Source organism: Dendrobates tinctorius, unplaced genomic scaffold (assembly GCF_039654945.1).
Source record: "Dendrobates tinctorius isolate UK_male_01 unplaced genomic scaffold, ASM3965494v1 ptg000196l, whole genome shotgun sequence".
Classification (NCBI taxonomy): Eukaryota; Metazoa; Chordata; class Amphibia; order Anura; family Dendrobatidae; genus Dendrobates; species Dendrobates tinctorius.
In genome coordinates, this window is record NW_027361863.1 from 26,516,691 (window position 1) to 26,530,191 (window position 13,501).

The following is a 13,501-nucleotide window of genomic DNA, read 5'->3' on the forward strand; positions in this document are numbered from 1 at the left end:
ATGGCGCTCCTATAGATTACATATACTGCCATCTAGGAACAATGATATCAGCCGCGCAGATTTCCATTTTTAATCACATGATACATAAGACTTGTATCACGTGTATAAGAATACTCAGAACTCCCAACATTTACAAGCTCTCTGATATCACAGCTGAGCGACATCATATTGTTTTATGCAGAAATCATTGAGATTTAGAACTACGTGGTCCTTGAAAACAGAAACCCAAGTGATGCCATAATGACAATCACTGCGCAGAGATTTCCCTAAAAAGAAACCATCATTGCGGGATCTTGTGCCGCACAGATCCTACCACTGAGCACTGACTCCATGGCACAGCACCATCTAGTGGCCTGAATTATAAATGTCTTGTGGTGACAGTCACTTCTATTACTGTGCACTCTGTTGCAGCATTATTTTATGCTTACTTTGTGATCCTAAGAAAAATACTTATTATTAGGTGGGCTAGGTTTAACTAGGTTTATAGTGAAGGGTAGGGGGACTGCCTATGGCACCAATGCTTGCTTATACAGATAGAGGAGTGAGCCATAGATTGTGGCAGCTTATCGCCAGTAAAACAAAAAAGATAGTGCTGTCAACATCTCGCTGCTTCCATTGAATATACACAGTAGGAACCTTGCGTGGTTATACATGACTACTACATAAGGGATATGAGGGGCGCTGCGCCATGGAGCAGCTTCACGGCCATATAAGAAGAGGAGGCGCTGTGCCATTGGTCAGCTGCAGGGCCATATAATAAGAGGGGGTGCTGTGCCATGGGTCAGCTTCAGGGCCATATAATGAGAGGGGGGCTGTGCCGTGGGTCAGTTGCAGGGCGATATAATAAGAGGGGTGCTGTGCCATGGGTCAGTTGCAGGGCCATATAATAAGAGGGGGGCTGTGCCATGGGTCAGCTTCAGGGCCATATAATGAGAGGGGGGCTGTGCCGTGGGTCAGTTGCAGGGCGATATAATAAGAGGGGTGCTGTGCCATGGGTCAGTTGCAGGGCCATATAATAAGAGGGGGGCTGTGCCTTGGGTTAGTTGCAGGGCCATATAATAAGAGGGGGCGCTGTGCCGTGGGTCAGTTGCAGGGCCATATAATAAGAGGGGGCGCTGTGCCGTGGGCAGGGCCGGCGTTTGGACCAGGCAGACCAGGCAGATGCCTGGGGCCCCCACCTACAAAGGGGGCCCCCTGCATCTGCAGTCCATTTATGAAGTGCCCAGAGGGTGTACAGCAGTGAATAACGCTGTGCATTGCTCTGAAGTCTTGGAGTGTCTCTCGCAAAGCCCCTTGAGCCCCCCTGTCTCTCCCTGCAGTTAGGTTGAAAGTTGAGAGTGAGGGGGAGGGTCCGATTACAGCACAGCAGATGACTGCAGCTCTATGTCTCCTCCTGTGTCATGGCTGCTCCTAGCACTGACCTGAGAATGGATATGCCTAAGTGAAGCCACAGAACCTGGTAAGAGCAGCAATATCAGGTCAAAGTGCAGTGATTTACTCACTGTGGTCCCAGAGCTCTGTGCTGATCGCTGTAGGATCAGGATTCACAGCCACATACAGCAGCGATCAGCATCAGCTCTGACCACAGTCACTTATCACTGCTTGTAATGTGACAGGGCGACCTCCTGTCACTACTGTCTGGATGACATGACAAGGATATTGTCTGCTGAATCAGGGGATTTATGATATAGAAATAAATGAATTCCGATGTGAAATAACAAGGGTAAACCATACATATATATAGTACTAGTACAGGTTTGCATAGGAATCAGCGTTTTTGGTGCCTTTTTTTTTTGCAGCCAAAAAATTATTAATGATCTAGTGGATGGCTTACACAGTAAAATATCAGTATTTGCAGATGATACAAAACTATGTAAGGTAGTTACCACAAAGGAGGACAGTTTGCAACTACAGACAGATTTGAGTAAATTGGAGAATTGGGCTGAAAAATGGCAAATGAGGTTTAACCCAGATAAGTGTAAGGTTATCCACATGGGAAGGAGAAACAGACGCTACAATTACTTACTAAATGGGAAACTGCTGGGGAAATCAGTCATGGAAAAAGACTTAGGCATCTTAGTCAATAAGAAGCTAAATTGGAGTGCCCAGTGTCAGGCAGCTGCCACCAAAGCAAATAGGGTCATGGGATGCATTAGAAGAGGTCTGGGGACACGAGATGAAAACATAATTCTCCCTCTGTACAAATCACTCGTCCGACCACACTTGGAGGATTGTGTGCAATTTTGGACGCCGGTGCTCAAGAAAGACATTACTGAACTTGAAAGGGTTCAAAGGCGGGCTACTAAAATGATAAATGGAGTTGGTTCACTACAATACCCAGAAAGGTTATCAAAATTAGGTCTATTTACTCTATAAAAGAGAAGACTTAGGGGAGACTTAATATATATGCACAAGTATATCAGAGGGCAATACAGAGATCTCTCCAATGAACTGTTTGTACCAAGGACGGTGACAAGAACAAGGGGGCATTCTCTTCATTTGGAGGAAAGATAATTTCTGCACCAGCATAGAAGAGGGTTCTTCACGGTAAGAGCAGTGAGGCTCTGGAATTCTCTTCCTGAGGAAGTGGTGATGGCCAACTCACTGAATGAATGTAAGAAAGGAATGGATGCTTTTCTTGTGAGTAACAGTATAGAAGGTTATGAATAACAGAATATTATAGGTAGATGGGTGACCCAGCTTAGGGGAAGGAATTTTTTTCCCTATGGAGAAAATTGGCTTCTACTCTGTGGGTTTTTTGCCTTCCCCAGGATCAACAATGCAGAACAGCTGCACTAAAAATAGGCTGAACTAGATGGACATAAGGTCTTCCTTCAGCCTTCAAAACTATGTTACTATTTTAAAGCTGGCTCTCTTGGCAGTAAAAACACTGCTTTCAAAATGCCCATTTTTTAGGGTATGTGCAGACGATCCGGAAATGGCAGCACTTTGAACGTAGCGGACTTGTGCTCCGTCTAAACTGCTGCCATCTTTTGAACGCAGGTGATTCCACATGTGGTCACTGAACCGTGCGAAATCACTGCGTCCAGTACATGGTAGGGGTGAGATTTTCTAAAACTTTTTCATTGCTTTCTACGGGTGCAAAAAATTGCTGAAAGAAGTGACGCTGCAGATTTAAAGAACGCTGCAGTTGTGAAATTCAGTCAGGAGAAAATAAAAGGGTGTGCGGGAGATCTCTGAAAATCTCAGTCTTTGCTTGTGCTGTAAAATGCTGTAAGCTTCTTATTTGCAGAAGAAAAAGCTGCAGAAATTCTGCATATGAACGTGGCCAAGAGCGGCTTTTTAAAGTGCCAGCAAAACATATGAGATTTCCGAAATCTCCTGCATGCGCTTGACTTTTTTCAGACTGAATTTCAGAACTGTAGCACTTTTTAAATCTACAACGTGTCACTTCTTTCAGTGTGTTTTCACCTTTAGAAAGCAATGAAAGAATAAAAAAGAAAGCTGCAGATATTGCATCGGTATTTTTTGCTGCAATTTTTGAAATGGTTTTGGTGAATTAAACTATTAAGTGTCATTCACACGTTCAGTATTTGGTCAGTATTTCACATCAGGATTTGTAATGCAGAAACAGCAGTGGAACAATCAGAGGAAAAGTATAGTAGAAACACGTCACCACTTCTGGATTTCTCACCCTCCTGGTTTTGACTTGCACATACTGATGTGAAATACTGACCGAATACTCAACGTGTGAACGTGGCCTTAAACATACTGTAGACAAAGCAATCATCCTCACTTTAAAAAAAGCTGAGAAAAGTGTAAATAACCCCAGAAAACAAGCTGAAAAACAGGTGTTTTGAACGCAACATTTTTACTGCCAATTGACCAGGTTTTGGCTACTGAAAAAAATGCATGTGAACATAGCCATAGCGTTTCAGAGTAAGACCATCTGTGGTGTTACATAGGACTGCAGGTGACATCTACTACATTATCTGTTCTCCAAGAGTTATTACTGCTATCTCTGGTGTTACATAAGATGAGGTCAGAGTCATGTGACTGGTCAGATGAGCCGGGAGGGCTTCTGTTCTGGAGTGTGCTATGCATGGAGGGAATTGTATGGCGATCGGTACACAGCCCCTTCTGAAATGACAGGTGGGCGTGGTGGCTGATTCGCAGTGCGGGAAAACTGCAATCCCGGCCTGGATATCGGGTGGGAGTGTCAAAATCAGGACTGTTCCGCTGGATCCAGGACAGTTGGGAGCCCTGCTGTGTTATCTGCAGTGTTAAAAAAAAATTAAGAGGGGGTTGGGGGACAACTTTTTGTCTTGGGGCCTGGCCCTCCAATCTTTTCTGAACCTAGCCACGCTCCTGTGTAATGCTAATAGTGGCAGACCCATTGACCGATATAAGGCCAATGAATATGGGGGGCCACAGTGCCAGCACTGGCTCCAGGCCCCTCTACCACCTGTATCCACTTCCTGCTCATGTAATGTAACCTAAATGTGTGGTTTTACAATGTTAACATTTGGGGCCCCACTTTCAACTTTTGCCTAGGGCCCCACTTTGTCTAAAACCGGCCCTGGCCGTGGGTCAGTTGCAGGGCCATATAATAGGAGGGGGTGCTGTGTCATGGGTCAGTTGCAGGGCCATATAAGAGGGGGGCTGTGCCGTGGGTCAGTTGCAGGGCCATATAATAAGAGAGGGGGCTGTGCCATGGGTCAGCTGCAGGGCCATACAATGAGAGGGGGTGCTGTGCCATGGGTCAGCTGCAGGGCCATATAATAAGAGGGGGTGCTGTGCCATGGGTCAGCTGCAGGGCCATATAATGAGAGGGGGGCTGTGCCATGGAGCATCTGCAGGGCCATATAATGAGAGGGGGCGCTGTGCCATGGGTCAGCTGCAGGGCCATACAATGAGAGGGGGTGCTGTGCCATGGGTCAGCTGCAGGGCCATATAATGAGAGGGGGCGCTGTGCCATGGGTCAGCTGCAGGGCCATACAATGAGAGGGGGTGCTGTGCCATGGGTCAGCTGCAGGGCCATATAATAAGAGGGGGTGCTGTGCCATGGGTCAGCTGCAGGGCCATATAATGAGAGGGGGGCTGTGCCATGGAGCATCTGCAGGGCCATATAATGAGAGGGGGCGCTGTGCCATGGGTCAGCTGCAGGGCCATACAATGAGAGGGGGTGCTGTGCCGTGGGTCAGTTGCAGGGCCATATAATAAGAGAGGGGGCTGTGCCATGGGTCAGCTGCAGGGCCATACAATGAGAGGGGGTGCTGTGCCATGGGTCAGCTGCAGGGCCATATAATAAGAGGGGGTGCTGTGCCATGGGTCAGCTGCAGGGCCATATAATGAGAGGGGGGCTGTGCCATGGAGCATCTGCAGGGCCATATAATGAGAGGGGGCGCTGTGCCATGGGTCAGCTGCAGGGCCATACAATGAGAGGGGGTGCTGTGCCATGGGTCAGCTGCAGGGCCATATAATGAGAGGGGGTGCTGTGCCATGGGTCAGCTGCAGGGCCATATAATAAGAGGGGGTGCTGTGCCATGGGTCAGCTGCAGGGCCATATAATGAGAGGGGGTGCTGTGCCATGGGTCAGCTGCAGGGCCATATAATGAGAGGGGGGCTGTGCCATGGAGCATCTGCAGGGTCATATAATGAGACGGGGCCCTGTGCCGTGGGTCAGCTGCAGGGCCATATAATAAATGGGGTGCTGTGCCATGGGTCAGCTGCATGGCCATATAATAAGAGGGGGTGCTGTGCCATGGGTCAGCTTCAGAGCCATATAATGAGAGGGGGCGCTGTGCCATTGGTCAGCTTCAGGGCCATATAATAAGAGGGGGTGCTGTGCCATGGGTCAGCTGCAGGGCCATATAATAAGAGGGGGTGCTGTGCCATGGGTCAGCTTCAGAGCCATATAATGAGAGGGGGCGCTGTGCCATGGGTCAGCTGCAGGGCCATATAATAAGAGGGGGTGCTGTGCCATGGGTCAGCTGCAGGGCCATATAATAAGAGGGGGCGCTGTGCCATGGTGTCAGCTTCAGAGCCATTTAATGAGAGGGGGGCTGTGCCATGGGTCAGCTGCTGGGCCATATAATAAGAGGGGGTGCTGTGCCATGGGTCAGCTGCAGGGCCATATAATAAGAGGGGGCGCTGTGCCATGGTGTCAGCTTCAGAGCCATTTAATGAGAGGGGGGCTGTGCCATGGGTCAGCTGCAGGGCCATATAATAAGAGGGGGGCTGTGCCATGGGTTAGCTTCAGGGAAATATAATAAGAGGGGGGCTGTGCCATGGGTCAGCTTCAGGGCCATATAATGAGAGGGGGCTGTGCCATGGGTCAGCTGCAGGGCCATATAATAAGAGGGGGGTTGTGCCATGGGCCAGCTGCAGGGCCATATAATAAGAGGGGGCGCTGTGCCATGGGTCAGCTTCAGGGCCATATAATAAGAGGAGGCGCTGTGCCATGGGTCTGCTTCAGGGCCATATAATGAGAGGGGGGCTGTGCCATGGGTCAGCTGCAGGGCCATATAATAAGAGGGGGGCTGTGCCATGGGTCAGCTGCAGGGCCATATGATGAGAGGGGGCACTGTGCCATGGGTCAGCTGCAGGGCCATATAATGAGAGGGGGCGCTGTGCCATGGGTCAGCTGCAGAGCCATATAATGAGAGGGGGCGCTGTGCCATGGGTCAGCTGCAGAGCCATATAATGAGAGGGGGGCTGTGCAATGGAGCAGCTTCAGGGCCATATAATGAGAGGGGGGCTGTGCCATGGGTCAGCTTCAGGGCCATATAATAAGAGGAGGCGCTGTGCCATGGGTCAGCTGCAGGGCCATATAATAAGAGGGGGCGCTGTGCCATGGGTCAGCTTCAGGGCCATATAATAAGAGGGGGCGCTGTGCAATGGAGCAGCTTCAGGGCCACATAATAAGAGGGGGGCTGTGCCATGGGTCAGCTTCAGGGCCATATAATAAGAGGGGGCACTGTGCCGTGGGTCAGTTGCAGGGCCATATAATAAGAGGGGGCGCTGTGCCATAGGTCAGTTGCAGGGCCTTATAATAAGAGGAGGCGCTGTGCCATGGGTCAGCTGCAGGGCCATATAATGAGAGGGGGGCTGTGCCATGGGTCAGCTTCAGGGCCATTTAATGAGAGGGGGGCTGTGCCATGGGTCAGCTGCAGGGCCATATAATAAGAGGGGGCGCAGTGCCATGGGTCAGCTTCAGGGCCATATAATAAGAGGGGGCGCTGTGCCATGGGTCAGCTGCAGGGCCATATAATAAGAGGGGGCGCTGTGCCATGGGTCAGCTTCAGGGCCATATAATAAGAGGGGGCGCTGTGCCATGGGTCAGCTGCAGGGCCATATAATAAGAGGGGGCGCTGTGCCATGGGTCAGCTTCAGGGCCATATAATAAGAGGGGGCGCTGTGCAATGGAGCAGCTTCAGGGCCACATAATAAGAGGGGGGCTGTGCCATGGGTCAGCTTCAGGGCCATATAATGAGAGGGGGGCTGTGCCATGGGTCAGCTTCAGGGCCATATAATAAGAGGGGGCGCTGTGCCATGGGTCAGTTGCAGGGCCATATAATAAGAGGGGGCGCTGTGCCATAGGTCAGTTGCAGGGCCTTATAATAAGAGGAGGAGCTGTGCCATGGGTCAGCTGCAGGGCAGTATAATGAGAGGGGGGCTGTGCCATGGGTCAGCTGCAGGGCCATATAATAAGAGGGGGCGCTGTGCCATGGGTCAGCTTCAGGGCCATATAATGAGAGGGGGGCTGTGCCATGAGTCAGCTGCAGGGCCATATAATAAGAGGGGGGCTGTGCCATGGGTCAGCTTCAGGGCCATATAATGAGAGGGGGGCTGTGCCATGAGTCAGCTGCAGGGCCATATAATGAGAGGGGGGCTGTGCCATGAGTCAGCTGCAGGGCCATATAATAAGAGGGGCGCTGTGCCATGGGTCAGCTTCAGGGCCATATAATGAGAGGGGGGCTGTGCCTTGGGTCAGCTTCAGGGCCATATAATAAGAGGGGGGCTGTGCCATGGGTCAGCTGCAGAGCCATATAATGAGAGGGGGCGCTGTGCCATGGGTCAGCTGCAGAGCCATATAATGAGAGGGGGGCTGTGCCATGGGTCAGCTGCAGGGCCATATAATAAGAGGGGGGCTGTGCCATGGGTCAGCTGCAGAGCCATATAATGAGAGGGGGCGCTGTGCCATGGGTCAGCTGCAGAGCCATATAATGAGAGGGGGCGCTGTGCCTTGGGTCAGCTGCAGGGCCATATAATGAGAGGGGGGCTGTGCCTTGGGTCAGCTTCAGGGCCATATAATAAGAGGGGGGCTGTGCCATGGGTCAGCTGCAGAGCCATATAATGAGAGGGGGCGCTGTGCCATGGGTCAGCTGCAGAGCCATATAATGAGAGGGGGGCTGTGCCATGGGTCAGCTGCAGGGCCATATAATAAGAGGGGGGCTGTGCCATGGGTCAGCTGCAGAGCCATATAATGAGAGGGGGTGCTGTGCCATGGGTCAGCTGCAGGGCCATATAATAAGAGGGGGCGCTGTGCCATGGGTCAGCTTCAGGGCCATATAATGAGAGGGGGGCTGTGCCATGGGTCAGCTTCAGGGCCATATAATAAGAGGGGGCGCTGTGCCATGGGTCAGCTGCAGAGCCATATAATGAGAGGGGGGCTGTGCCATGGGTCAGCTTCAGGGCCATATAATGAGAGGGGGGCGCTGTGCCATGGGTCAGCTTCAGGGCCATATAATGAGAGGGGGGCTGTGCCATGGGTCAGCTTCAGGGCCATATAATAAGAGGGGGGCTGTGCCATGGGTCAGCTGCAGAGCCATATAATGAGAGGGGGCGCTGTGCCATGGGTCAGCTGCAGAGCCATATAATGAGAGGGGGGCTGTGCCATGGGTCAGCTGCAGAGCCATATAATGAGAGGGGGCGCTGTGCCATGGGTCAGCTTCAGGGCCATATAATGAGAGGGGGGCTGTGCCATGGGTCAGCTTCAGGGCCATATAATAAGAGGGGGCGCTGTGCAATGGAGCAGCTTCAGGGCCACATAATAAGAGGGGGGCTGTGCCATGGGTCAGCTTCAGGGCCATATAATGAGAGGGGGGCTGTGCCATGGGTCAGCTTCAGGGCCATATAATAAGAGGGGGCGCTGTGCCGTGGGTCAGTTGCAGGGCCATATAATAAGAGGGGGCCCTGTGCCATGGGTCAGCTTCAGGGCCATATAATAAGAGGGGGCCCTGTGCCATGGTTGAGCTGCAGGGCCATATAATAAGAGGGGGCGCTGTGCCATAGGTCAGCTGCAGGGCCATATAATAAGAGGGGGCGCTGTGCCATGGGTCAGCTTCAGGGCCATATAATAAGAGGGGGCGCTGTGCAATGGAGCAGCTTCAGGGCCATATAATGAGAGGGGGGCTGTGCCATGGGTCAGCTTCAGGGCCATATAATAAGAGGGGGCGCTGTGCCATGGGTCAGCTGCAGGGCCATATAATAAGAGGGGGCGCTGTGCCATGGGTCAGCTTCAGGGCCATATAATAAGAGGGGGCGCTGTGCAATGGAGCAGCTTCAGGGCCACATAATAAGAGGGGGGCTGTGCCATGGGTCAGCTTCAGGGCCATATAATGAGAGGGGGGCTGTGCCATGGGTCAGCTTCAGGGCCATATAATAAGAGGGGGCGCTGTGCCGTGGGTCAGTTGCAGGGCCATATAATAAGAGGGGGCGCTGTGCCATAGGTCAGTTGCAGGGCCTTATAATAAGAGGAGGCGCTGTGCCATAGATCAGCTGCAGGGCCATATAATGAGAGGGGGGCTGTGCCATGGGTCAGCTGCAGGGCCATATAATAAGAGGGGGCGCTGTGCCATGGGTCAGCTTCAGGGCCATATAATGAGAGGGGGGCTGTGCCATGGGTCAGCTTCAGGGCCATATAATAAGAGGGGGCGCTGTGCCGTGGGTCAGTTGCAGGGCCATATAATAAGAGGGGGCCCTGTGCCATGGGTCAGCTTCAGGGCCATATAATAAGAGGGGGCCCTGTGCCATGGTTGAGCTGCAGGGCCATATAATAAGAGGGGGCGCTGTGCCATAGGTCAGCTGCAGGGCCATATAATAAGAGGGGGCGCTGTGCCATGGGTCAGCTTCAGGGCCATATAATAAGAGGGGGCGCTGTGCAATGGAGCAGCTTCAGGGCCATATAATGAGAGGGGGGCTGTGCCATGGGTCAGCTTCAGGGCCATATAATAAGAGGGGGCGCTGTGCCATGGGTCAGCTGCAGGGCCATATAATAAGAGGGGGCGCTGTGCCATGGGTCAGCTTCAGGGCCATATAATAAGAGGGGGCGCTGTGCAATGGAGCAGCTTCAGGGCCACATAATAAGAGGGGGGCTGTGCCATGGGTCAGCTTCAGGGCCATATAATGAGAGGGGGGCTGTGCCATGGGTCAGCTTCAGGGCCATATAATAAGAGGGGGCGCTGTGCCGTGGGTCAGTTGCAGGGCCATATAATAAGAGGGGGCGCTGTGCCATAGGTCAGTTGCAGGGCCTTATAATAAGAGGAGGCGCTGTGCCATGGATCAGCTGCAGGGCCATATAATGAGAGGGGGGCTGTGCCATGGGTCAGCTGCAGGGCCATATAATAAGAGGGGGCGCTGTGCCATGGGTCAGCTTCAGGGCCATATAATGAGAGGGGGGCTGTGCCATGGGTCAGCTGCAGGGCCATATAATAAGAGGGGGCGCTGTGCCATGGGTCAGCTTCAGGGCCATATAATGAGAGGGGGGCTGTGCCTTGGGTCAGCTTCAGGGCCATATAATAAGAGGGGGGCTGTGCCATGGGTCAGCTGCAGGGCCATATAATGAGAGGGGGCGCTGTGCCTTGGGTCAGCTGCAGGGCCATATAATAAGAGGGGGCCCTGTGCCATGGGTCAGCTTCAGGGCCATATAATAAGAGGGGGTGCTGTGCCTTGGGTCAGCTGCAGGGCCATATAATAAGAGGGGGCCCTGTGCCATGGGTCAGCTTCAGGGCCATATAATGAGAGGGGGCCCTGTGCCATGGGTCAGCTGCAGGGCCATATAATAAGAGGGGGCCCTGTGCCATGGGTCAGCTTCAGGGCCATATAATAAGAGGGGGTGCTGTGCCTTGGGTCAGCTGCAGGGCCATATAATAACAGGGGGCCCTGTGCCATGGGTCAGCTTCAGGGCCATATAATGAGAGGGGGCCCTGTGCCATGGGTCAGCTGCAGAGCCATATAATGAGAGGGGGCCCTGTGCCATGGGTCAGCTTCAGGGCCATATAATGAGAGGGGGCCCTGTGCCATGGGTCAGCTGCAGGGCCATATAATAAGAGGGGGCGCTGTGCCATGGGTCAGCTTCAGGGCCATATAATGAGAGGGGGCGCTGTGCCATGGGTCAGCTTCAGGGCCATATAATGAGAGGGGGGCTGTGCCTTGGGTCAGCTGCAGGGCCATATAATAAGAGGGGGTGCTGTGCCATGGGTCAGCTTCAGGGCCATATAATGAGAGGGGGGCTGTGCCATGGGTCAGCTGCAGGGCCATATAATAAGAGGGGGCGCTGTGCCATGGGTCAGCTTCAGGGCCATATAATGAGAGGGGGGCTGTGCCTTGGGTCAGCTTCAGGGCCATATAATGAGAGGGGGGCTGTGCCATGGGTCAGCTGCAGGGCCATATAATAAGAGGGGGCGCTGTGCCATGGGTCAGCTTCAGGGCCATATAATGAGAGGGGGGCTGTGCCATGGGTCAGCTGCAGGGCCATATAATAAGAGGGGGCGCTGTGCCATGGGTCAGCTTCAGGGCCATATAATAAGAGGGGGTGCTGTGCCATGGGTCAGCTTCAGGGCCATATAATGAGAGGGGGGCTGTGCCATGGGTCAGCTGCAGGGCCATATAATAAGAGGGGGCGCTGTGCCATGGGTCAGCTTCAGGGCCATATAATGAGAGGGGGGCTGTGCCTTGGGTCAGCTGCAGGGCCATATAATAAGAGGGGGTGCTGTGCCTTGGGTCAGCTGCAGGGCCATATAATAAGAGGGGGGCTGTGCCATGCATCGTCTGCGCTTATTGTCCCAGTATTTTGCCTTTGCAGTTCCTATACAATGATACAATTTCTAAATTATCTTTAGAGATCATTTTTTTTCGGCTTTGTGTAGATTTCCTATTAGGCAGACGTTGTTTTTGAAGCCGTTGCTGCTTTTTGTTATTATTTTCGCTGTGGGACGTTACCTTTATCACCTGGATTTCATTTTCATCATTAGACTAAAAATAGTAAAAATAGTATATACCAGTGCAGCCAAAAACCGCTTACTAACACGCCGCCATCATCTGCAGCTCCCCTGCACCATCTAGTGGTCATTTATGAAACAACATTATTCATAGAAAAAGGGAAAATTGGGCACATCCTCCGAAAATTATCGAAAAAATGTTAATTTTATTGGAATGCCATTAAAACACGAAAGGACACATGGAAAGTATGTAAAAAAAAAAAAAAAAAGAAGTGTTTATGGGGAAACCGCCCTTACTCATGGTGATATCCATTGTGAAGGGAGGAGGTGAGCTGTGCCATTATCTATTGTGAATCCTGTGTTATGTACTGTACCAAGAGGTGTTATCAGTCATTGTACAGGAGGAGGAGGAGGTGAGCTGTGACATCACCTATTCTAAATGTTGGATCCTTTGTTATCTACTGTATATAGAGGAGTTATCAGTCATTGAACAGGAGGAGGAGGTGAGCTGTGACATCACCTATAGTGAATGGTGGATCCTGTGTTATCTACTGTATGTAAAGGTGTTACCAGTCATTGTAAAGGAGGAGGACGTGAGCTGTGACATCACCTATTGTAAATGGTGGATCCTGTATTATCTACTGTATATAGAGGTGTTACCAGTCATTGTACAGGAGGAGGAGGAGGACGTGAGCTGTGACATCACCTATTGTGAATGGTGGATCCTGTATTATCTACTGTATACAGTGGTGTTATCAGTCATTGTACAGGAGGAGGTGAGCTGTGACATCATCTATTGTGAATGGTGGATCCCGAGTTATCTACTGTATATAGCGGTGTTATCAGTTATTGTACAGGAGGGGGAAGAGGTGAGCTGTGACATCACCTATTGTGAGTGGTGGATCCTGTGTTACCTAGTGGAGCCAAAACAAAAAAACACTGGATTTGGGGGATAAAGAGACCCGGCAGGTTGTAAATCTACTTGTAATTTGTGCAGAATTCATCATTTGCAGATGCTGAGCCTCGTTAGTCTGCAGACAGACACAGATAATTAGCAAGCGACAGCAGAAGTTTTACAGAAGAAGTTACTTTGGTGTTTAGAGAAAGGTTACAGCGCGGGGGAAACGGGGCAAATGTCTGCCAGCGGATACGGATCTCTGTCATTACCTCACCCGCAATCATACGCTGATCTAAAGCTCTTCCTTAGTGGCTTGTCATGAACAAACTTCATAGCGCAGTATAGTGGCACTATATGGATGCCATATGGTGGTATTATGTCTCATTTTGTAGCAATCTTCTATTGGCATATGGTGTTA

General features: G+C 51.5%; 1 protein-coding gene across 10 annotated transcripts in view; it reads right to left on the minus strand.

Moving 5' to 3' along the window:
- SORCS1 (sortilin related VPS10 domain containing receptor 1) overlaps positions 1-13,501 on the minus strand; it is a 955,194-nt gene that overhangs the window by 223,141 nt on the left and 718,552 nt on the right. The gene's annotated exons all lie outside the window — the stretch shown is intronic.